Below are 27,549 nucleotides of genomic sequence, written 5' to 3'. Positions count from 1 at the left end.
TTTTTTGTTGTTGTTGTTGTTTTCTTTTTGTTTGTTTTTAATAAATTTATTTTTTATTGGTGTTAAATTTGCCAACAGATAGAATAACACCCAGTGCTCATCCCATCAAGTGCCCCCTTCAGTGCCCGTCACCCAGTCACACCCCCCCCCCCCCGCCCACTTCCCTTTCTACCACCCCTAGTTCATTTCCCAGAGTTAGGAGTCTCTCATGTTCTGTCTCCCTTTCTGATATTTCCCACTCATTTTTTCTCCTTTCCCCTTTATTCCCTTTCACTATTTTTTATATTCCCCAAATGAATGAGAACATATATTTTTTGTCCTTCTCTGATTGACTTACTTCACTCAGCATAATACCCTCCAGTTCCATCCACGTCAAAGCAAATGGTGGGTATTTGTCGTTTCTAATGGCTGAGGAATATTCCATTGTATACATAGACCACATCTTCTTTATCCTTTCATCTTTTGATGGACATCGAGGCTCCTTCCACAGTTTGGCTATTGTGGACATTGCTGCTATAAACATCGGGGTGCAGGTGTCCCGGCGTTTCACTGCATCTGTATCTTTGGGGTAAATCCCCAGCAGTGCAATTGCTGGGTCATATGGCAGATCTATTTTTAACTCCTTGAGGAACCTCCACACAGTTTTCCAGAGTGGCTGCACCAGTTCACATTCCCACCAACAGTGCAAGAAGGTTCCCCTTTCTCCACATCGCCTCCAACATTTGTTGTTTCCTGCCTTGTTAATTTTCCCCATTCTCACTGGTGTGAGGTGGTATCTCATTGTGGTTTTGATTTGTATTTCCCTGATGGCAAGTGATGCGGAGCATTTTCTCATGTGCTTGTTGGTCTCATGTGCCATGCTTTGAATACCATTTCTTACATTTGGAAGTTGCTTGGCTGCTTGCCCACCTTTCTCCTAGCATATCCCTCAGAATTCCATACAAGAGGGTGCTATAGCTCCCAAAAGTCATCACTGAGGCTCAAAATGCTGTTACCCAAGCTTGTTCCTCCTGACAGGCAGCACAGGCCTTAAAGGTACCCTTCTAGCTATGTTAGAAAAGCACAAATAGGGATGGAACTCAGTCTCTGAAGCTTAATTTAAAATATAAAAGGCGATGTAGACTTTTCTGACCACCAGTGGGGAGGATTATTCTTTTAGGAAAGAATCTTTTTCTATTCACTCATTAATTCATTCAACAAGTATCTACTGAGAGTCTATTATATGCCCAACATTGTGTAAGGCCCTTGGAATGCAGAGACACACAAGGCTGAGGAGCTCACAGGCTGGTGTGGAATCCTGAAAGGTAAGAACTCTACTGCAGGCTCTTAAAACACTGCTAGTTTTAGGGATATTCACAAATACTCCAGTTCTCCTCACTTCTCTAACACAAGGGAAGATTGCATTTCCCTGCTTCCTCAGAAGTTAAACATAACCATATGATTTGTTTTGGACAATGATAGGTAAGCAGAAGTGTGATGTACCATTTACAGGTGAAAGTTTTTAAGAGAAAACGTATATTTCTATAACCCATTTTCCCTGCCTTGGAAATTGTGGAAGAATATGTAGAGATAGAGCATCTACAAGTCCCAGTTTTTGAGTGACTACAGTGAGCATAGCTTCTGGCCAACACACTAGAGATAAACTTTCATTGTCTTAAACTACTGAGATCTGAGTTATTTATCACTACAGCATAACCTAGCCTATCTTGACTGATACTGGCTGTGGAGAATGAGGCTTTTCCAGCTTTCTGTGACCCAAGTAGAACCTTTTTCAAGATAGGACCAATCTATTGTTTGAGGAACACCTGGAGTATGTTGGGGAGCCTCTGGAGCTAGATCACATGATATCCCCTATAACAGCAGTAGATCACAAAGGGATCTTTGCATCCATCCTCTTATGTGCTCACCACTTGTGAGCTTCCCCAGCAAAGTTGCCTTTTAGCAATTAACTTTTCGGCTTATTGCATCCCCTAAGAGAGATGAAATCTAGAGCTTTTAGCATCCTGTGCTTCCTTCTATCACAGACACTGTCACATTGCTTATCTGTTTGGCTACCTCACTAGACTATGTAGGCCCCCATATAAGCCTGGCATGATCTCCAAATTGTAATAGGTAGGCAATATCTACTTTTAATAAGATTTGTTTATTTACTTATGAGATGAAAAGAGTGAGAGCACATGCAGGGAGAGTGGCAGAGGGAGAAGCAGGCTCCCCGCTGAACAGGGAGAATGATGCCGGGCTCCATCCCATGACCCTGGGATCTCATGACCTGAGCTGAAGGCAGATGTTTAACCAGCTGAGTCACCCAGGCACCCCCAACATCTTCTTTTTTAATGAGTACATTTTGAATGAATGAATGAATGAATGAATGAATGAACAAAGCCCTCTGCTGCCACCCTTGCACACTATGTCTTTGACCTGAGTAACAGTGAGTCCCTTGAGTAAAGCATGAGGAGTTAGAGTGCACAGGCAGGTGTGTCTTTGGATTACTATTCCTTCTCTGTAGGGTAATGGTGCCATGGAAGAGTTCTGTTGTCAAAACCCTTGATTGTAGCATCTGCTTTGCTCCTCCACCTCTCACGTCTTAACTTTATGATCCTGAGCAATTCTTCTAACTTCTAAGTGAAATTTGTTGTAAGAGTTAAATGGGATAGTAGACATGGCTCATGGACTGTCACAGATACCTTCCAGCTTATTGTTCTCTGACTCAACAAGCTAATGACAGAACTGGGAACAGAATCTAAGTTTCCTAAATATGGGACTCCAATACTGTGTGGAGTTCCAATACTGTTGGTAAAAGGAATCTGAGAATCAATGATACTATGGGTATGAAAATAAGTGCATTAAAGAAATAACACTTTGTTGCATTGTTATATATTTTCAAGGTGTTTGATTCTCTCATTCTTTTAGAACTGGGGAGTGGGGAGCAGGGGAGTGCTGCTTTTTAACCCACTCACCAAACAGGTTTCTGCCTCACTCACCAATGAAGTATTGGTGAAGGTTGAAGCCTGGCTATAATCCCATTAGGCAACCAACCCCTGGGCATTTATTCCCAAGGCTATATAACTCACACTTTTCACTGGCTAAGTAGATTGGCCTTGTATCCCCAGAATGGATTCCTGCCCTGTAGCATTTTAGCATTCTAGCATAAATAACTCCATGAAGTAGAAGAGTTGATTATAATTTAAATAGCATTTATATAAAATAGACAAACTTTGCCTTGAGTACTAATTTATGAACAACCAAAAGTTCCTGTGTATCAATAAGGAAAATTATTAATATCTATGTAGGGACTGAGTGGCCTAGATGTACTGTGAGCAGGAAAATGACAATTTGCATACAGATTATTGTACATATTTGTATACAGAATATGCATATGCACAAGCATTTTATATGGGCCATGTGGTACATTGTAATGCAGCATGGTATGTAACATATTGTATAATTCATATAATTAGACGTCAGGTGATGTTCATTGTACAGTCAAGTAACCTAGACGTACACATGTTTTCAACCTTTCGTGGGTTCCCTTCTTAATTTTTGACTAACAGTAAATAGCCTGGGTATCTATTCTGAACAGCACAGTCTTGACTACTTCAGAAATTCATTCTATAAGGCAAGGCCCCTATCTGGTAGTAGCCAGATGAATTAAATCCAACAGGAATATCCAGATTTCTCCCTGCCTTAAAATCCTGGACCCCAGTCACCCTTAAACCCACAGTGAAAAAATTCCCTCTTCCCTGGTCCAAAGTTCTACTCCAGCTTGACCTCTTGCCCTGCTTCAGGATTACCACAAGTAGGAATACTTATTATCTTTAAGGGAAAATCCCCACCTTTATCCATTGGGTATAATCTGGTCTTAGTGATTCAGACAAGGCAATCATTGATGTTCCATATACATTTCCCCAGAGATAAGCTGTGCATCTTGTATTATACCATTTGGGGAACATCAAGTAACTCCAGTCCAGGTAACATCAAGCCACACCCATCCCAGGACCCATTCACAATTCTTTTTCCAGCATGAGTGAAGAGAAACTCAAGTCATCATTCTTCATAGGATTTCAAGGCCTCTATAAGCAAATACTTGGGGATTTTCCCCCAAAACACAGCAATTTTCATGAATAGTCCACTCTAAATTCACATTTTAAAACTAACTTCAATTTTATGAAGGCATATTTGCTAATTCTTCACACTTTCCACTGCTTAAATAGATGACTTAGTATCTCAATCTGTACCTGAACTCAGATTTATAATGAATTTATAATTTTCCATAAAACAATGAGTAGATATTGAAGACTATATGACCTATAGACCTGTTTGAGGATGTGCCATGGAGAGAGCATGTCTCTTGTATGAGCTGTAGCTGAACTATTATGTGAAAATGCCCAACCAGAACAGAGTTTTGCCAATTCCAGTTTGGACCAAATGGGAAATTTATGACCCTTTTCTGATATAAAGGAACAGTGTCCTGAATGGCACTAATCATAGCTAAAGCTTTTACTCAGTGGTTCTGCTCTCTTGAATTTAAATAGTTCTTTATACAGATGTGTTATATCATGTTAAATCATATGAAATTGCTGATATTCGATTTTTATTGACCTACAAAAATAGCAATTTCACATGACCCAACATAACAGTGAGAAAAGCACTTGGCACTGAGAGGCTTGGTTTTGAATCCTGGCTCTCCTGCTTACTGACTGCTAGGCTTTAGTGAGTCACAGAATGTCTCTCTGAGCTCAAGTTTTCAAATGGGACAAGCTGTATCTGCTTTGTGTGGTTACAGTGGAGATTAAAGGACCAATGAAAACATACAGTCAATACAGACTGTGTTAATTGTGAAAATACCTGCTCTTTTGTTATTTTATTTGATCTTCATAATAGTTCTATGATGTGTACATGGAAAACATATCTATTATTGAGTTTTAGAGGTGAGAAAGTAGAAGCTTGTAGCTTCTCTATAGTTTACACAGGATTACCCAGCTAGTAGGTAGCAGGGCTAGAACTGTAACCTAGACGTCTTGATTCTTGGTATACTAGGTTTATGTTCCTCTCATACACTGGGCTTCTTTCTGGTCAATAGAACATTAAAAAAGAAAAAAAAAATCCACGTAGGAGTAAACTGGGCTCCAAGAATCTTAATGCACAGAAACACAGCACCAAAACTGAACATTCTTGAATCTTACTGTTGATGATGTAAGGGCCTATCATGCACCCAATACTCTACTTACATTATTACACCTTTAACCTGCACAATAATCCTTTTGAGTGGGGTGATAAGCTCCATTTTCCAACTAAGAAAGCTGGGATTCAGAGCGGTTTGGCAAATCTATCGAGGTCACATCTTTGCCCATCCTTGCATACTGTCCTAGTAATCATTTTAAGAATCAATGGAAGAATCATCTCCCACCTCATGGAAGATGGACCAGAATTTCCTCTTCACTTTAGATGGGAACATAAAAGCCTGACTTGGAATTGATGTGACCCTGATGGCCATGTAGATTCAATTTAATAGACAGGAACTCAGGCTTTAACATTACAGAGTCTATAATTTTGAAGGTTCCATTATATAACAAACTGCACTTTATTGTGTTCATCTGGAAATTAGTCTGGGATGGGATAGGGCTGCTCTGGAAGGGTGTGTGGACCTGGATCCCAATTGTTGCCAAATTATTGCTGCCAGTTGTTGCCAAAACACTATAATGAACTGTGGGAAGAACCACAATCAGCATTGGGCAGTGTCAAAAGCAAAGACAGAGAGCTTGGAGACAATTCTAAGTGAACTCTGAGTTCCCACAGCCTCTGAAGAAAGAACAGATAAAAGTCTAAGGAAGAGAATCCCTAGTAGATATACTGATAAGCTTAAAACTCCAGGGAGGGTCCATTCCCAAACAACTGTGTGTCCCTGTGTTGGGAAAATTATTCTGCCTGGAGAATCATCTCCAGTGATCACTCTACAACTTCATGTCACCAGCTTTTCATGAACACGCCCTGCTTCTAACTTAACAGCAGAAGACCTCAGAATGAGTTTGACTGGAGTGAAAGAGCATGGTAGTACAGCCAGGGCTCAAATAGCAAGTTCCTCTGGCAGCTGGTTCCTTTCCTGGATGTCAGGACCATATAGATGCCTTATGGAGAGAAACTCCAGAATGCTCCAGATTGTTCCATATTGACAACTCATCTTACTTTGTTCCCTCACATTCTGTAGATTTCAGAGGTATTGACTATTTGCCTGGGCTGTTCTCCTATTTTTTCCTGAAATCTACTTCTCTTTGATTGATTTCTATTAGCTTATTTAGCAGTTAACCCATTGCCACCCTGATAATATCCTTTCATGAGCTCCTGCTTTCCCTTTCCTTTCTTTATCACAACCCTTGACCTGACCCCTGCTCACAGCATGGCCTGGTATCGAGAACACTGCCATGCTTGGTGATTAGCCTGCTTCCTGTTTTTATCTGCAAGTGCATGACTCTCCATGGCATCATGGACAGTGATTGTGCCCATTCTGAAATAAATACCATGCCCTGCAGCCCTTGGCGCAGGAAACCACAGTGAATTTTCAATTCTCAGTTGTGTCTCTGATAATTAAAGAGGCACCTGCCTAGCTTCTGCCTATTGCTTGGTACTGTCCCTTGGTAGGGCTTTTCTAAAGTTATTATCCTTAGGGAGTGAGTATGAGTAGGTATATCAATACTGAGATTCTGATCACACTCTGATATGACTAATTAGATTCTCTCAGACAAGATCACTCCATGTTTAGATTGACTTAATTTTCTTTTAATTCCCTGTATCATTTACTGTGTTTTATGTGAGGTCGATGAACACTTCCATTTTTCCGTTAAGTTCTGTCGTCTCCAGTTGCTAAATGTACCTGCTTCCAGTTTTGTTCAGAAATCCAAACCAGAAAATTCAAATACCCAGACTTATTTGCAGCCTCTCTAATGATAGTTGATGTTAATCATAATAAATCAAGAGCACTGTGAGATCCTAAGGTATTCTATGAATCATCTCAGAAAGAGAAAAGCATTTTCTGACCCATTTTAGTGATGAAATTATGGTTCTGTTGACTCATTCATTTAATTAATGCCTACTATGTGCAAAGCATTGCTGCATTTTGGCAGCTGACAGAGATGCATCTGTCACTGATAATATATTCAAGAAACTTGTGATTAATTGGTAAAATAGAGTGGATGTAAATGATAATAACTGAAAGGATAAAGTTATTTTCTAAGAGAGGCAGAGATCAAAGATGTGCAACTTCAAAAGAAAAAATATAGGTAAAAAAAAGGAGGTGGAGGAAGGAAGACTTTCCAAAGAAGAAGGAATTGACCTGAGTCTTTAAGAATGGGCAGGATTTGAATATGCAGAAACAGACTAGAAGGGCAACTATGTGGAGGGAACATCAACCATGAGGAAAGCCAGGGTGTTTATGAAGAAGAGAATGAGAGACACAGAGGGTAGAGAAATAGGGGTGAAAACAGATATGTGGGAATGATTAAGAACAACCTTGAATAGCAGCTTTATCCCATTGATTAGAAGAGTCATTGAAGTTTTGAAGCTGGGAAGAAATTTGTTACTCTTCAAGAAGATTAACTTGAAGAGAGACTAGAAGGAACATAACAGTGAAAAAGCTGAGGCCTTCAACCATATTGTCTGATGATTGGATTATATGGCAATACTCAGTTAATCAGAATCCAGGGAACTGAATCCACCCATCTCCAGCTACTCTGGACAAAGGGAAATTGGCTGTAATTGGTGAAGTGTAGGGTGGTAAAAGGTCACATGTCCTGCAGTATGACATCCTTTAGTTAGCTTGAGATGTGAGTCTAAGTATCACAATGAATTAAACTCCAAGTTATAAAAACCCCCATTTTTCACATTCTGATTCACTTTAAACAATTATTTGGTCACCAGCTATGAAAAGATGACATTTCATTAAGCAGGAGAGACTTAAAATGCTAAGCAAGGTAGATGAACCCAGGGAAAAGCCTGATGACAGTTACAATTCAGAGATGTGTTTAGCTATAGTTGCTGTCATCGAGAATAGCATCCCACACAGCACAGAGACAGGAGGAGCTCAGCTGCAGCCATCGCCAACTTAACTCTCGGTTTTCTCTATCTGGCCCGTGTGCTATAACAGCTTCAGGAATGGAAGCATTTTTAATAAATGTAATATATGACTGCATGAAGATATCATAGCAAAACTGTTGTTATTTAAGATAGTTTAGCACTTTATATTCATTATATTTTGATTAGCATTTCTGATAATTACTTTTTTTTTTTTTTTTTTTTTTTTGCATTCCCTATCCCATTCTTCCTCTGTTCAGCATGTTGCTGTCTGTGCCAGAACAATTTTCAAGATTAGGCCCTGAGGTGTCAATTCCTTTCTTCTAGCAGATTCCCCAACTAACTAGTTAATCTCCTGCTCTCTCATTACTTTTCTCCCTTAATGACGATAGGTAGTAACATTCCCCGGAGACAATCCTACCAACATTTATATTTCTTCCAAATTAGAAGAGTAGGCATCTCTCCAGATCATAAAGAATACATTTATTTTAAGGTACAGTGGAGAGAACACACACAAATTAAAGTTTGCTTAATGAAAGCCTGAGTAGTTTGCAGAAATTGTAGCTTGTGCGGCTTCATGCCATCTCCAGTCTTTCTAGCCTGGTGCTCGGTTCAATATTCCCATCTAGTCCATAGGCGTTAGGTTACAAAACAATTTGGAAGTTCAGGACCAGAGAAAACTCAAGACACATTTTATCTCTGGCTGTAAGTTTCTGTACCTTTCTCCTATTCTCTGCCTTGACTGTGCTTTCTTTTGGCCTATCTATCTCCCTCTCTATGAGGCCATCCTTTTGTTGTTTTAATCCCTCCATCACTGCCTCTTATCAGAAAAGCTAGAGATTTAAAAGGTCCAATGGGGGGAGTCAATGGTTTGATAGGACAATAGAACATCTATTTGGATTAGGGTCCTTTGACTTCAAGCAATAGCAACAGATTCTCCCCACCTCAAGTTAAAAAAGGAGATGCACTGGAAGAATGGGCAGTAGCTGCCAAATTGAAGAAATGCATAAAGATGCCAAACTGATTAGAAAGGCAGGGGCCAGGGTAGCCCTGGGAATCCATATAAGAGGAGCCAATTGATGGTCTTGTCAGGATAAATTAGCTACAATTGTTTTTTCCATCTACTAATGATTCCAAGTTTCAGGAAACAGACCAGTTGAAGCATCATGACTGATAGCCCCACCAACAAACATAATTGCGAAGCACTTTGAGAATATCAAACCAGTTATCCCTTATTCTTCCAGGTAATTAAAGTGCAGTTGTTTTCCATTTTATGTAACCCTAGGGCACTGGCCCACTCTAGAAGATTCCTTCTCTACTATCACTCAGAAGAGTAAAAACTTTCCTACCTCTGTTAACCCATGAAGTTTTTCCTCCCATCCACTCCTCTACCTTCCAGACTTGGTAATACTCAATTTCTAGTCAAGTATTGGCCATATCAATTTTTAAAAATATATAAATCCATCTTTACTTACTATTTGTAACTTGGTGTCGCCATGACTGCATCAGAGTGAGTGGCAAAGGGAGGAATGCAAGTTTAACAAGTACATGCTGAGCACCCAGTATATGTATATGCAAGTCCCTATTCCCAGTGGACTTCCCCCTTCCTCCTCATTCTCACCTTTCATCCCATGTAGGATTCTTAGTGCGTTAGTTCCTGTAGCCAAAAACTGGTCTGACCTAGTCTTTTGATCACTCTGATTTCTCTGCAAGGAAACATTGCCTGAGTCTAATACTCACACTCATTTATAAAAAAAAAAAAAAAAAGATAATCTAGGGGATCCCTGGGTTCAGCGCCTGCCTTCAGCCCACTGGGTGATCCTGGAGTCCAGGGATCCAGCCCCACATAGTGATCCCTGCAAGGAGCCTGCTTCTCCCTCTGCCTCTCTCTGTGTGTGTGTGTGTGTGTGTGTGTGTGTGTGTGTTTATCATGAATAAATAAATAAAATCTTTAAAAACATATAATCTAAAAAAGTCATATTTACACTAAATGCACTGTTGAGTGACAAATGGCATTCTTCTTTTCTTTGATTCTTATTCTCTCAAGGCCTCTTCACTCCTATGGGAGCATTTTCTGCCATTTCTTCCTATCATTTTTTTTCTGTCTTTGTGATGTCCTCCTCCTTTCTTTCCCTCTTTATTCTTTTGGAATCTTTTCCTTAATCCCCTTTTCAGATAAAAACTAAACTACAGAAACCTGCTATCTGAAGCTGGTAAGATCAGCCCTCCCACCAAGGGTCAGACTTTCCTCCTCCCCTTGACTCCACACCCTTTCCGGGCTCCAGTGGACCTGCCATCTGCAGGTTTCTACCCTCATAGCTAGCTTCTTCACTGAACCAATTTCTTCATACGTCACCAGGGAAATAAAGCCTACAGTGAAAATGCTAGTATTGGTTTTCTGTTTTACGTTACTAGTAATAAAATTACAGGACTTCTCCTCACAGAAAGAATCCTCGCATGCCTGATCCATAAACAACATTGGAGAAGGGAAAGACACACCACCCCTCCCTGGAATAACAGAAGCCATGGACCAGTTTGAACCTGAGCTCATTCTAGATATTCCTAGGCTTAGAATAATTTCTATGGGGCAAAGAGGTGGAGGCAGCAAAGGCAAACAAAAATCTGCTGAAAGTGTTCTGCAAAACCCAGGAGACTCCCTGAAGTGACCTTCAACAGGAGAAACTCCAAAGTGGGAGGAAAGAAACTGTTTAGACACTTTAAACAACATTTTAAGATGGGAGTCAATATGGAACATAAGTGAAATTGACTTCTGCAGATGGAAAAGAATAATTTGGAAATCAGCTCACAACACTAACTTGTTATGTGATCTTGACCTTGTCACTTAAACTTGCTGGACCTAATTTTCATTGTTTATAAAATGAAGAAGAAAATGTTGAGATTGCTGAATTCTAACATTTCTAGCTCCAAAAGGCTATCATCATTCTAATCAAGACTGGAAGATTGTGGCTAAAGCTATTTAGAGAGGTTTTCCCTGTAACCTACTCAGGGAGTGATAGGTAATTACCAACATGAAACCTCAGTGACTGTCTTGCTCTTTCTCAGAATTTTCTGGCTTCTCTATGATTCAGAGTTAATGCACTTGGTCTTGTAGGTAACCTGTTGATTCTGGCTTTCTCCTTTTCTACCTTGGAATCCAACCAAGCCACGGAAGATAGAACTAGCTAGACAATTGTAAGTATCAAAAAGAACATGAAGGTAGAATGGCATGTATCAATGGTCCAAGGTAGAGACTGCCAGGAGCACTCTTTGCATAGGACGCAGTGGGCCTGCTGGAAAAAAGAATAACAAAGAGTTTTAAAACTGACAGGCCTCAAGACAAAAATATTCAGCCTCAGAAACCAGAGGAAAGTTAGAGGCAACCTTCCCCTCTAAGTAGAAACACTTTCTAAGGATGAGTTGACATTCTGTGCTGGTTATTTGCCTATTTGCTCTCAGATTCATCCCCTGACTTTCTCAGCAAAATATGTTTCCCAGGCTCCCTTGCCAAGTGTCTTCTCACCAAGCTCAGCTCGTGGAAGACACTAATAGGAGACTAGAAGATAGGAGGAAGAAAGAAGACAGGGAGTTTTTCCCCCTCTCTGCTTCAGGGGGGGTCATAGCCTTATCAAGGGCAGGGACTGTTCTGTGATCCATGCTCCCAATAGCAGGCCTGCCTCCTGGGCTCTGTTAGTACTATTTCCTTCCCTAGGAATGGTTGCAGGTTGCTAATGTTGCTAATCTCTTGAGTTGCCTCTCTCTCCTCATATTGACTTTTCAGATCTTCCAGCACCTCTGATATGTGCTCCCTCATATGACAGTTCTTCTGTTGGGCTGCTTGACCTGAGTTTTCTCTTCCTCACCACTCTGGTGCGGGTACCTGATTCTGTGCCAACACAGATGTATCACAGATGTATCCTGTATCATGTGTGCAGGAATACCTTGGGTACCACTCTAATAATGCAATTCCAGGGACATTGTCTCAAAAAGCTCTCCCTACCTTGGTAAGAGCAAGATGATCAGTTCAGTGGCTCAATGGTGATAAAGTTAACACTGACGGTGACAAGGACAGGTGGGCCAGGTGTTTCCATAGGTTGCACACCAAGCCCACCTGATTAGACAGAGAAATCACATTAATAACTGTTGCAGGAGAACTTTCAAGTCTGCTTCTGACTGCATATGACCTGGACAAATCTACCTGGGAAGGAGAAGGAATTCGAGAAGCTCTGTCAGTCTAGAGACAAATATTATCATTACCACTGCAATTATTTCCACAGTCCTTGGTTCTCACTCACAATTCTGCTTCCTAGGGGAGAAAGGATGTAAACAATAATTTGCACAGCACTTTTAAGCTTTGATATCATTTAATATTCACATCTCAAATGAAGATTTTGATATTCTGAAAATTACAAGTTTATTATGTTACTAATGTACTTATATTTCAATATATATTAGTAGCATAGATTAAACCCAAATCCAAGTTTTCTGATCCCAATTTCTGTGCATTATGAAAAGCATATGGCTAGTGGCAGTGAGAGAAGGTGGGGCTTCTGGGAGCAAAGCTCAACATATATATGTGTGTACAGTAATAAATACTGTACTAAATGTGCATTTAGATATTTATATCTCTTTATAGATTATGAGCTAGGAAGCAGGATCAAATATGAGTCCATTCCAGTGTTTATCAGACCTTGAAGTCTAGTAAGTATCCAAAGACCATTTGTTGTTTGAACAGATGAATGAGGGCAAAGCAAGCCATTAACCAGGTCAAAGCAAATATTGATGGAATTGGAAATAAGGATCCATAATAGAGTCAATCATATAATTGGATTATGTAGAAATAAGTGGCTTCCCACATGTCTTAAGATGTAGAAAGTGTCATAAGATCCTGTAAGAGATTAACATTTTCTCATAGAACTAGAATTCAACCATAAGAGATCCATTCCTTTGGTCGTTGAGAATCTGTATGGCAAAGTAAATTATCTCTGAAACTGTAGAATAATGATGAACGTGACTGAAAAAAGAAAAAAGAGTGGATCTCAGAGCAGTCCTACTTTTGGATATACACTTTGTTTACATAAAATAGTCCTAGAAGAGGGATCCCTGGGTGGCGCTGCGGTTTGGCGCCTGCCTTTGGCCCGGGGCGCGATCCTGGAGACCCGGGATCGAATCCCACGTCGGGCTCCCGGTGCATGGAGCTTGCTTCTCCCTCTGCCTGTGTCTCTGCCTCTCTCTCTTTCTCTCTCTGTGTGTGACTATCATGAATAAATAAATAAAATCTTTAAAAAAAAAAATAGTCCTAGAAGAATACAAAAGAAACCAATACAAAAGCTTACTGGCAGGAAACAGGAGTGGAGAAAATGATCTGAATGGGACATGATAAAAACAAGATTTCTGGGATATGGTGGGAGCAAGGCTTAATGTACAGCTACTGAAATTATTCTGGCTTTTTAAAGATTGGAATGTATTAACTAACCAAAATTTAAATTCAATGTAAGTTAAAGAGAAGATCCCATAAAGGAAATGGGAAGACACCAAGGACAGAGTATAGATCTCTAAGACTTCTTCTTTCTCAGTCCTCCAAAAATATATGATAACCACTGAGTGTTATAGGTGTTCCCCCTCTTGCCCTACTATAGCACTTGCTAAATCTTCCTGATGCTAGAACTATTGCATCCACTTCAATTACTATTGGGTCTTCCTCAGACACTAGATTGTTAATCCCTAGAGAGCAGAGTCCATGACTGACTCCTTTTTTTCAACTTTGTGGTTTCAGGCATATAAAAGTACTTTTAAAATAAATAAATCTCTGTTAAATGGAATTGAATTTTTCCTACTGCCAAATCTAATTCTGCCTTCAAAATCCTGAGCATGAGCCAGAGATTTCTCCTTCCTTCTCCTCAAAAAGCATTTTTAGAATTCATTTAGTAAGAGCACACTTGCTGGTTTCAGAAATGGCTTTCACAGTCCCCAAAAGTGAAAGGGGAGCTCTTTCCATTCACTATCAAACAGTAGTGGTAGGGGACTGGGGCAGCCATCTCGGATAAAAGGGTAGGTGAATCACAGACCCTTGAAAGGCACATTCTTGCCCATGAGTCTGGAGTTGGGAATGATGAATTAGCTGTAAACAGGCCCCGTAAGTGCAGATGGAGAATCCAAGACTCAAAATCCAAAAGGATGATGTAATTCAGGTTTTGCCCAGACAGATGTCCTATCTCTCCAATGAGTGGGCATTGAGGTTTTAGCAATGAACACTGCAAATCATGCCTAAAGGTTAGGTAGGCAGTTGTAGCAGCATTACCAACAATCAATCCATTCATATTCCCAACCAGTACCTTAATTCACAGAAAGCAAAACCCAGCCACCCCCTTAGAATATGGGCTGGTAGGAGTTAGATGGGGCATTAGGGTCCAAGATAAATAGTCTGATATGCAGACCAGGACTCCAAACAGAAACCCAGTCATAGGAACTGGCTCTTGCAGTGGCCAGAAGAAGATATGGACTCAATGGGGATATGGTTGCCCATAGCTCATATCAGACACTTGATCCATGACAGAAAACCCTAGATCCCATCCTCTGACCCTATATCCCATCATACAGAGGTCTGAGGCTAGTAATCCCCTGGTCAGGATTGGCTCATGTACTGGTTAGGACTAAGCCTCCATGTGAAAGGGTTTGAGGAAGATAAGGTTGGCAAAGAAAGCTCGAGTACATTAATATATGTGTTCTCATTTTATGTGTGTTTTGTGCCAAACCCCCCTCCCTTTATATATATTTCCTTGACATTTCATGCTATGTTTTTGTCCCCATCCTACTTCATTAAAATCACCCCAGTTTTGTCCTCATAAATATGGTGACGGGGCAGTAGGGAGAGCACATAATTGATTACCCAGCCCTACAGCTTTGTCAAAGCACACTTTTATTCCTTTTAAGTTTATTTTTAACCTTACTGATATATTTTCAAATCTAGGAAAAAAGAAGTCAATATTGGCTATCAGAAGAGGTTACTTTACTATTTCAGTATTCACAATCTGTACAGCACAGAAGGCTGGAGATTTTGACGTGGTCAGTAGTTAGCCAAGTGACCTTAAGGATGTCAATGAAGCCTCATTTGTCCTATGTCAAATGGGTCTATTTTGACATAAAAGGAAAAAATATATGTGATTTTAAAGTGCTCCAAAAAAGGAAAAAATGTGATACAAATATGTGAGTTTTTTAAAATTCTTACAGTTCTAAATTACATAAAGTCTATTCAGGATAAATCTGATAACATTCTCACTGCAGGAGCAAGGTGGATGCCTGAAGAGACAGGTTAGGGAATATTGTTTGGGTGTTTTCAAAAGTTGTCTTATTCATTATCTGTGACAATAATAGATTGCTTTAGGACTAGAATATATTCCCATGTTAGAGATTTTTGTTTTGATACCAGATGCAAGGATAAGACACAGAAGCAGTCAGTATTCAAGGTTGAAGCAATGCTGACTGCTTAGCTACTTCTGAATATTTTTAGCTCAGTTCTACCATTTTCAAAGTATCTGCAGACAAGAGGTACAGATATATTACAGGCTCAGAGAATGGTTTCAGAAATAATCAAAGCATCACATGCAGTATCAAGAACAATTTAGAGATGCTCTCACAGGGGCACAGACAGTGTTTTATGAGCAAATAAAAAAACACAAATGCCAAAAATATTGATGTTGTGTCAAAAAGAGCTTTTCCCTGAATAAATGGGTGTTGCAGAGTAACACCACATGATTCAGGGACAAAGCCCTCTCTTCTAACACAGTTTTAGACCTCTTTTATAACAGTTTCTCATAATTCATTCAGCAGTATTTATTGAAAGCCTTCTGGGATCCAAGCACTGTTCTAGGTATTGAGAATTCATCAGTTCACAAGACAGTCTACCCTCATGAAGCTTATATTCTTGTAGGAGAGACAAAAGAAACAAGCGAACAAATGTTTGCTATAATGTTATGTGGAGATAAACACTATTTTTAAATTTTGCAGAGCAAAAAAGTAGAATAAAGTGTGGTTATCTTTGAAATAGCTGTCACGGAAAGTCACTCTGAAAAGGTATTTGAACATAAGAAGTGACAGAGTGAGCCATGTGAAGGGGTCGAATCTGACTAATACAAACATTTCATCTCAAGACAAAACAGAGATGATGAACACATCACACACACAAAAATTGACCATCAATATGCCATCATTACTGAAGTTAGATAAAAATGTCTTCAAAATGTGCTTACAGACTGGCCTTATTGTCTTGTACCTCTGCCACCCTCAGGAGAAGAGTTTACCCCATGCAGCTGCTGCCCCTCCCGCATGGGTCCCAGGATGTAATCACATGGAGGCCACCTGAGTCTTACCTGCAAGGAGGACACCAGATAGGACCAAGAAGACAAACTCAGCCTAGGTCGCCTAAATCTCAGCCAACCCACAGATATGCTAATAGGAAAATAAATGACTATTATCACTGGATTTTGCAGGGACTTGTTACTCAGCACTAACCAACTCTTACAGTATGTCAGACAGTGGCATGATGGTGATGAGTCCTAAGATAAAAACAACAACAACAACAATAACAAAAGGGAGGAACCACAGAGGGAAGTACTCAACAGGGACACAATTTATTGAGGACAATCAGAATTGGCCTTGATGAGAAGGTAAGATGGGAGTAAGAGCTGAAGAAAAAGCCACTCAAATTTCCCCAGGAGTAGCAATGAAAGAGGAAGGAAAAGCACATGGAAAGTGTTTGAGGCAGGAGTATGCCCAGCAAGTTCATAAAAAGCAAGGAAGGCAGAGGAACCAGGAGGAGTTAGAATGGGGCAGAGTAGTAGGAGATAAAGTCAGGGAGACATGGGGACATTTTAGGTCCCTTAGGTAGATTCGAAGCAAAGGAGTGGCATAGTCTAACTTAACTCTGAAAGGATCACTCTATCTCCTGTGCTGTGAACTGGCTGGCTATTAGGGAGTCAAGTGGAAGCTGGGAATTGGTTGGCAACTATTACAATAACCCAAAGAGGAGGTTGTAGTGGTTTGAATGAGGATAGCAGAAATGGAAGTAGTGGCAAGTGATCAGGTTTGGGATCTGGTGTGAATGTAATGCCAATGAAATGGCAGTTGTAAGTAATAGGAATGTGAGAGACAGATTTTGGGAGGTAACTCCAAAATTTTAGTCCTCAGCAAACAGAAGGTTGCAGTTAGCATTTACTAAGAGGGGAAAGACTGTAAAAGGAGCAAGTTTGGGAGAAGGATCTCAGCACCTTGTGTTGATCACGTTAAATGTGAAGTATCCATTAGTCATCCAATGGGATGTCATGAAAACAAGTTGACATCTGGATGGAAATACTAACTGGAGAGTCTTCAGTATATGGATTAAGGTTTGTTTGTTTCTCATGCCAATAAAGATCTAAGAGATCTTTTATAAGAAAGGAGAGACCAAAATGGAAAATGGAAATCTTTAAGAGCCAAATCATTCTTATTTCTGTAGGCTTTTCTCCAGGCCACATAGCAAAGAGTTAAAATGGTGCTCAGTTTAGCTTTCTCTTCCCCTGGCTATGCACTGATGTGGGTTTGCCTCTCCTCTGCCACACTTTGATGAGTTCCCACCTGGTCAGCTGGGCGAAACCCAAAGCTCTGAGGGGTTTATGTGCTGGTGAGACACATGCCTTATTCTGACTTCCTCTGCCTTATTAATTATGGCTGATCCACTGGGAGTGCAGGATTATATTGAGGAAAAAGGAAAACACTGCCTCAGCATGCCTAGAGCTGGAGAGAGAGAAAGGGATCCCCATGACTGTGTAGAGCATCCTGAACAGGTACTGCCTCCTCAGTCTATAGATGCAGCACCCTCTGGCTTTCCCTGTTAAAACCCTATAATGGAACAGAGCACAGAAAACTAATACATAAAACAACATTGCTGCATTTCAAAGAGTGACACTCCTGTGCTGAGCTGAGACACCAACCTAGAGGAGAAATTGACAGAGAAAATATAAGTGACCAAACTATGGCATCAAATGATAACTTCAAAATAAGTGCCCACATGATTGTAAAGTCACTACAAACGCAATTGTTTAATACCTTAAAGCAAGTTTTAAAACCTAATTCCCTTTTGCTGCCATTACATTGCCAAGAAACTTCAGCCTCATAAATTTAAGAATATATGATTTAGTTCTAAAGAAGCTTTGTGACCTAGGAAACTAACAAGATCTGCTGGGAGCGAAAACTGAAATTTAGATGATCAAAAGCAAGCTCCAAGCTTGGGCTCAGAAGGAAGACAAGGGACCCAAAGTCCACTAAGGTAATATAAGTCACCAAGGTGACTGACTCAGGAAAGAAAGGTCTGTGTCACATTGAAGAGTCGCAAGAGAAAGATGTTTAAGCCAGATTAGGAATCATAGCTGGGTATCCTCTTCACAGACCTTTAATGCTTCCATACACTGGGTAGTGTGTCCATTTCCTTTCACTTTAGGACAAATCATCTTAAAGTTTCATGGCTGTGCTCATACATTGCAACATTTTACTACTCCTAAATTATGATGGAATCCTTAAAGGCCCAGCACAGCAAAGAGGGAAGCCAAGGCTTCTTGGCAGCTTAGCATTTCTGGGGTACTGGGGGAGCTAAGGACTGCCTAAGCAGATACACTGTAGCCCGGCTGCAGGACTACAGGTGCAGTGTGCACTGGCCACAGAGCAGGAGGCCCAGTGAGGGGACATTACAGTTGGATATTCTCTGAAGCTTTGCCTCTACAAAATTAAATCCAAGTAAAGGAGATTCACTAAGGCAGATGAACAAACCCAAAACTTTCATTCTGCGGAGCATCTTGCAGGGTTGGTTTGTTTGTTTGTTTGTTTGTTTGTTTTCTCTTCCCTGGTCAACAGAGCAGGAGAACTATCGGATGGGGAAAGCAAATAAAGGTGATCATTGGAGGGGGGAGGGGCAAGATGGCGGCAGAGCAGGGTCTCCAGGTCACCTGTCCTCAACAAATTACCTAGAAAACCATCCAATCATCCTGAAAATCTACGAATTCGGCCTGAGATTTAAAGAGAGAACAGCTGGAACGCTCCAGTGAGAAGAGTTCGCGCTTCTATCAAGGTAGGAAGACGGGGAAAAAGAAATAAAGACACAGAAGGCCTCCGAGGGGGAGGGGCCCGCGAGGAGCTGGGCTGAGGCCGGGGCGAGTGTCCCCAGGACAGGAGAGCCCCGTCCCGGAGGAGCAGGAGCTGCACCGACCTTCCCCGGGGAAAGGGGCCCGCAGGGAGTTGGAGCAGGATCCCCAGAAAGGCGGGGATGCCCTCGGGCTCCCGGGGACACTAACAGAGGAACTGCGCCCCGGAGAGTGCGCCGAGCTCCCTAAGGGCTGCAGCGCTCGGCGGGACCCGGAGCAGCTCGGAGGGGCTCGGGCGGCGGCTCCGCGGAGGGGGCTGCGCGGCTCCGGGAACAGCTCAGCGGCGGCGGCTCGGGCGGAGGAAGAAGCTCCGCGGAGGGGGCGGCGCGGCTCCGGGAACAGCTCGGAGGGGCTCGGGCGGAGGAAGAAGGCCCCGGAGCACAGGGCACCGGGACACAGCCCAGGATCCGGCCTCCCCCAGGGACAGGCAGAGGCTGGGAGGGTCCAGGACAGCAAGGACGCTCCTGCCTGGAACTGAGCAAATCAGCGGCCCCGCCCCGGAGCCCCCAGGCCCTGCAGAAGGAGAGCCCCGGAGCTACTGCGGGAGCTGACTCCAGGGTCCCAGAGCTGCCCCCGCCACTGTGGCTTCCTCCCGGGGCCTCACGGGGTGAACAACCCCCACTGAGCCCTGCACCAGGCAGGGGCAGAGCAGCTCCCCCAAGTGCTCACACCTGAGAATCAGCACAGCAGGCCCCTCCCCCAGAAGACCAGCGACACGGACCAGTTCCAAGGGAAGTCAAGGGACTTAAAGTACACAGAATCGGAAGATACTCCCCCGTGGTTTTTTTTGTTTTGTTTTTTTGGTTTTGTTTGTTTTTTTGTTTTTTTGTTTTGTTTTGTTTTGTGCTTTTTTTTTTCTTTCTTCTTGATTTCGGATTGCTTCCCCCACCCCACCCCACCCCCTTTTTTTTTCTTTTTTCTCCTTTCTTTCTTTTTCTTTTTCTTCTCTTTTTCCCCTTTTTTTTCTTCTTTCTCTTTTTTCTTTTTCTCTTTTCTTTCCTTCCCTCTCTTTTTCTCCTTTTCCCAATACAACTTGTTTTTGGCCACTCTGCACTGAGCAAAATGACTAGAAGGAAAACCTCACCTCAAAAAAAAGAATCAGAAACAGTCCTCTCTCCCACAGAGTTACAAAATCTGGATTACAATTCAATGTCAGAAAGCCAATTCAGAAGCACTATTTTACAGCTACTGGTGGCTCTAGAAAAAACCATAAAGGACTCAAGAGACTTCATGACTGCAGAATTTAGATCCAATCAGGCAGAAATTAAAAATCAATTAAATGAGATGCAATCCAAGCTAGAAGTCCTAACGACGAGGGTTAACGAGGTGGAAGAACGAGTGAGTGACATAGAAGACAAGTTGATGGCAAAGAGGGAAACTGAGGAAAAAAGAGACAAGCAATTAAAAGATCATGAGGATAGATTAAGGGAAATAAACGACAGCCTGAGGAAGAAAAACCTACGTCTAATTGGGGTTCCCAAGGGGGCCAAAACGGACAGAGGGCCAGAATATGTATTTGAACAAATCCTAGCTGAAAACTTTCCGAATCTGGGAAGGGAAACAGGCATTCAGATCCAGGAAATAGAGAGATCCCCCCCTAAAATCAACAAAAACCGTTCAACACCTCGACATTTAATAGTGAAGCTTGCAAATTCCAAAGATAAGGAGAAGATCCTTAAAGCAGCAAGAGAAAAAAAGTCCCTGACTTTTATGGGGAGGAATATTAGGGTAACAGCAGACCTCTCCACAGAGACCTGGCAGGCCAGAAAGGGCTGGCAGGATATATTCAGGGTCCTAAATGAAAAGAACATGCAGCCAAGAATACTATATCCAGCAAGGCTTTCATTCAAAATGGAAGGAGAGATAAAGAGCTTCCAAGACAGGCAGGAACTGAAAGAATATGTAACCTCCAAACCAGCTCTGCAAGAAATTTTAAGGGGGACTCTTAAAATTCCCCTTTAAGAAGAAGTTCAGTGGAACAATCCACAAAAACAAGGACTGAATAGATATGATGACACTAAACTCATATCTATCAATAGTAACTCTGAACGTGAACGGGCTTAATGACCCCATCAAAAGGCGCAGGGTTTCAGACTGGATAAAAAAGCAGGACCCATCTATTTGCTGTCTACAAGAGACTCATTTTAGACAGAAGGACACCTACAACCTGAAAATAAAAGGTTGGAGAACCATTTACCATTCAAATGGTCCTCAAAAGAAAGCAGGGGTTGCCATCCTTATATCAGATAAATTAAAATTTACCCCAAAGACTATAGTGAGAGATGAAGAGGGACACTATCTCATACTCAAAGGATCTATCCAACAAGAGGACTTAACAATCCTCAATATATATGCCCCGAATGTGGGAGCTGCCAAATATTTAAACCAATTAATAACCAAACTGAAGAAATACTTTGATAATAATACACTTATACTTGGTGACTTCAATCTAGCTCTTTCTACCCTCGATAGGTCTTCTAAGCACAACATATCCAAAGAAACGAGAGCTTTAAATGATACACTGGACCAGATGGATTTCACAGATATCTACAGAACTTTACATCCAAACTCAACTGAATACACATTCTTCTCAAGTGCCCATGGAACTTTCTCCAGAATAGACCACATACTGGGTCACAAATCGGGTCTGAACCGATACCAAAAGATCGGGATAGTCCCCTGTATATTCTCAGACCATAATGCCTTGAAATTAGAACTTAATCACAACAAGAAGTTTGGAAGGACCACAAACACGTGGAGGTTAAGGACCATCCTGCTAAAAGATGAAAAGGTCAACCAGGAAATTAAGGAAGAATTAAAAAGATTCATGGAAACTAATGAGAATGAAGATACAACCGTTCAAAATCTTTGGGATGCAGCAAAAGCAGTCCTGAGGGGGAAATACATCACAATACAAGCATCCATTCAAAAACTGGAAAGATCTCAAATTCAAAAGCTCACCTTACACATAAAGGAACTAGAGAAAAAGCAACAAATAGACCCCACCCCCAGCAGAAGAAGACAGTTAATTAAAATTCGAGCAGAACTCAATGATATCGAGACCAAAAGAACTGTGGAACAGATCAACAGAACCAGGAGTTGGTTCTTTGAAAGAATTAATAAGATAGATAAACCATTAGCCAACCTTATTAAAAAGAAGAGAGAGAAGACTCAAATTAATAAAATCATGAATGAGAAAGGAGAGATCACTACCAACACCAAGGAAATACAAACGATTTTAAAAACATATTATGAACAGCTGTACGCCAATAAATTAGGAAATCTAGAAGAAATGGACGCATTCCTGGAAAGCCACAAACTACCAAAACTGGAGCAGGAAGAAATATAAAACCTGAACAGGCCAATAACCAGGGAGGAAATTGAAGCAGTCATCAAAAACCTCCCAAGACACAAGAGTCCAGGGCCAGATGGCTTCCCCGGGGAATTCTATCAAACGTTTAAAGAAGAAATCATACCTATTCTACTAAAGCTGTTCAGAAAGATAGAAAGAGATGGAGTACTTCCAAATTCATTCTATGAGGCCAGCATCACCTTAATTCCGAAACCAGACAAAGACCTCACCAAAAAGGAGAATTACAGACCAATATCCCTGATGAACATGGATGCAAAAATTCTCAACAAGATACTAGCCAATAGGATCCAACAACACATTAAGAAAATTATTCACCATGACCAAGTAGGATTTATCCCTGGGACACTAGGCTGGTTCAACACTCGTAAAACAATCAATGTGATTCATCATATCAGCAAGAGAAAAACCAAGAACCATATGATCCTCTCATTAGATGCAGAGAAAGCATTTGACAAAATACAGCATCCATTCCTGATCAAAACCCTTCAGAGTGTTGGGATAGAGGGAACATTCCTCGACATCTTAAAAGCCATCTACGAAAAGCCCACAGCAAATATCATTCTCAATGGGGAAGCCCTGGGAGCCTTTCCCCTAAGATCAGGAACAAGACAGGGATGTCCACTCTCACCACTGCTGTTCAACATAGTTCTGGAAGTCCTCGCCTCAGCAATCAGACAACAAAAAGACATTAAAGGCATTCAAATTGGCAAAGAAGAAGTCAAACTCTCCCTCTTCACCGATGACATGATACTCTACATAGAAAACCCAAAAGCCTCCACCCCAAGATTGCTAGAACTCATACAGCAATTTGGTAGTGTGGCAGGATACAAAATCAATGCCCAGAAATCAATGGCATTTCTATACACTAACAATGAGACTGAAGAAAGAGAAATTAAGGAGTCAATCCCATTTACAATTGCACCCAAAAGCATAAGATACCTAGGAATAAACCTAACCAAAGAGGTAAAAGATCTATACCCTAAAAACTATAGAACACTTCTGAAAGAAATTGAGGAAGACACAAAGAGATGGAAAAATATTCCATGCTCATGGATTGGCAGAATTAATATTGTAAAAATGTCAATGTTACCCAGGGCAATTTATACGTTTAATGCAATCCCTATCAAAATACCATGGACTTTCTTCAGAGAGTTAGAACAAATTATTTTAAGATTTGTGTGGAATCAGAAAAGACCCCGAATAGCCAGGGGAATTTTAAAAAAGAAAACCATAGCTGGGGGCATCACAATGCCAGATTTCAGGTTGTACTACAAAGCTGTGGTCATCAAGACAGTGTGGTACTGGCACAAAAACAGACACATAAAAAAAAAAAAAAACCAGACACATAGATCAATGGAACAGAATAGAGAACCCAGAAATGGACCCTGAAATGTACGGTCATCTAATATTCGATAAAGGAGGAAAGACTATCCACTGGAAGAAAGACAGTCTCTTCAATAAATGGTGCTGGGAAAATTGGACATCCACATGCAGAAGAATGAAACTGGACCACTCTCTTTCACCATACACAAAGATAAACTCAAAATGGATGAGAGATCTAAATGTGAGACAAGATTCCATCAAAATCATAGAAGAGAACACAGGCAACACCCTCTTTGAACTCGGCCACAGTAACTTCTTGCAAGATACATCCACAAAGGCAAAAGAAACAAAAGCAAAAATGAACTATTGGGACTTCATCAAGATAAGAAGCTTTTGCACAGCAAAGGATACAGTCAACAAAACTAAAAGACAACCTACAGAATGGGAGAAGATATTTGCAAATGACATATCAGATAAAGGGCTAGTTTCCAAAATCTATAAAGAACTTATTAAACTCAACACCAAAGAAACAAACAATCCAATCATGAAATGGGCAAAAGACATGAAGAGAAATCTCACAGAGGAAGACATGGACATGGCCAACATGCACATGAGAAAATGCTCCGCATCACTTGCCATCAGGGAAATACAAATCAAAACCACAATGAGATCCCACCTCACACCAGTGAGAATGGGGAAAATTAACAAGGCAGGAAACCACAAATGTTGGAGAGGATGCGGAGAAAAGGGAACCCTCTTACACTGTTGGTGGGAATGTGAACTGGTGCAGCCACTCTGGCAAACTGTGTGGAGGTTCCTCAAAGAGTTAAAAATAGACCTGCCCTACGACCCAGCAATTGCACTGTTGGGGATTTACCCCAAAGATTCAGATGCAATGAAACGTCGGGACACCTGCACCCCGATGTTTCTATCAGCAATGGCCACAATAGCCAAACTGTGGAAGGAGCCTCGGTGTCCATCGAAAGATGAATGGATAAAGAAGATGTGGTTTATGTATACAATGGAATATTACTCAGCAATTAGAAACGACAAATACCCACCATTTGCTTCAACGTGGATGGAACTGGAGGGTATTATGCTGAGTGAAATAAGTCAATCGGAGAAGGACAAACAGTGTATGTTCTCATTCATTTGGGGAATATGAATAATAGTGAAAGGGAATATAAAGGAAGGGAAAAGAAATGTTGGGAAATATCAGGAAGGGAGACAGAACATAAAGACTCCTAACTCGGGGAAATGAACTAGGGGTGGTGGAAGGGGAGGAGGGCGGGTGTTGGAGGGGAATGGGTGACGGGCACTGAGGTGGACACTTGACGGGATGAGCACTGGGTGTTTTTCTGTATGTTGGTAAATTGAACACCAACAAAAATTAATTTAAAAATAATAATAATAAACTACTGGAAAAAAAAAGTAATCAGGCATGGCCACTTGACCCTTCACAACTGAAATAATCTCTTCCATTTTCTGCCTTTGCCAACAGTTGAGCCATAGACACTCACACAAATACTTGTACACACATCCTTACCTCCACTAGTCTTTTCAACTCCCACAATAATCCTCAGTATAATTTTCTTCCAAATCTATCTTCTCTTCCCTCCTTTCAAATGCTTTTCTGTTCTTCTTATTTAGTGGCCTTATTTTGTATGTGCTTATGGGTTGTAAATAACACAAAAACCTTTAGAAATATTTAGAATATAAATAATAAACAGTGGATAAATAAATGGCTTGGACTTTGCAAAGAAAAAAAAAAATAAAGGTGATCATTGAGATGGTTCTTCCAGGATGAAGGGAATTTTGAGAGGAAGAGAAGAAGGCAGAACAAGGGCCAGCCAGTGAAAACACAGGGACACAGAAATCAGTTCAACAAGGGGAGACTTTTCTGGAAGAGGCTAACCTCCAAAAGCAGAGTAAAATACTGAGGATATGATCTTTCTTTATTTTTCCTTTTAGACAAAGATGTACTAAGTAAACTGTCATGTGCCAGACACAGTGCTCTGATCTCATATGCCAGTTCACTGTGCTGTGTCTACATGGCTCTTGCCCCACCCTGGACATATGAGTCACTTGGATTTTTATCCTTTCTTATTGCCCTGTCCTGAGCACATGCATCCAAACTGTCTGTTGGAAGGGAGAAGAGAGGAAGGAAGGAATAAATTATGAACAAGATTTCTGATTGGTAAGATGATTGGACTAGTTGAAGTTCTATTCATTTAAATCACATCAGCCAAGGAGATACAGAATCCACTGTTTAAAAAAAAAATCTTGAAGCAATAATTTTCAAATGTCGAGTGAGTGAAGGTGGAACACTCTTGCCCTTCCACATGCTTTGGTTATATGGAGTTCAACCTTTACCTACCCAAATAGCAGGGAAGACTGTTGGCTGTTGGCCTACACTTGGGAAAGCTAGGCAGAGGAAGATTTTGGTTTCTGTCAGTTTTTCAGGATGCCACCAAAATCCCCCAGGAAACCAGCCAGGTTTTATCGTGCCTGTTTTCCTCTTCAAACTATGGGCGGGCCTCATCCACAGCCACTCTGTCCCTCCACCGCCTCTACAAGTAATGGAGACCAGACCCTGGTAAGGTCAGTTGTCCACAGGATCACTTATGTGGGCATAAACATTAGAAGAGGCAAGACCTTATGTTCCAAGCTCCTCATTTTAAAAGACATGGGACTGAGACCCAGAGTGGAGCACCATCCCTTATGCCACAGCAACACCCTGTTTTCCACATAACTTGGGCAAAAAAAAGGAAAAAAAAAAAAAAGGGTCTCCTACTCACCATTGACACCTTGATTCTTGTCAGCATTCCCACTCTTTCAACTTCTCTTTATTTCCCTCTTGGGATTGCTCCCCAATGACACCTTAACCGATTCTACCAAGAACTGTCACCTGCAGTACTGTTAGTAAGTAGTGCTAGGCAATGATGAGGTGGATGTTGAAGTGAGGATACCCTCTTGACCTCACCACCATTAGCAGTGCCGGAAAGCATAAGATGGGGGGAGAAGTCCTGGCTAATTGGCCAGAACTGGTGTCACCAGCAAGCAGTGATAGGGCTGAGTGTGACTACCATCACTCTGGCTTATTCCTTCAAATCCTGTCTATATGGAATCTCCCACTTCACACCAAAAGAGTCTCCTCTCGGCCCTGAGTTTCCCCAGGACTTCCTGCCTAACTAAGCCATTCCTGGACTCTTTCAACTTACCTTTAACAATCATTTTTATTTAAAATCATCTCTGCCTTCTCACCTGGCTATTAGCCATCACTGCTGAGAGCAGACTGACTGCTAAATTAGTTGGAACTCACTGTCCCTATACTCCTTATGTTTCTCTTCCTGTCACAGAGGGCTCTTACAAGGGAATACATGCAGTGACAAACAAGGTACTTGTAAATTTGAGACTGCAGATCCATACCTTACTTATTATCCATAGCTGAATGAGCTGGGGTATGGGCATGAAGATGTTTTTCTGCATAATTGGTAATTTTAAAAAGTCATTAATAACCTCCATCATTAGGTAACTTTTCTCTTTCTTTTTAGAGCTACCCAGACAAATGTTCTCAAAAGCAGAATATGTCAGGATGAATTGATTTATACAATCTGCCAA

The sequence above is a fragment of the Vulpes lagopus genome, chromosome 21 (assembly GCF_018345385.1).
Source record: "Vulpes lagopus strain Blue_001 chromosome 21, ASM1834538v1, whole genome shotgun sequence".
NCBI classification, from domain to species: domain Eukaryota; kingdom Metazoa; phylum Chordata; class Mammalia; order Carnivora; family Canidae; genus Vulpes; species Vulpes lagopus.
This window is presented reverse-complemented; position numbering follows the sequence as displayed.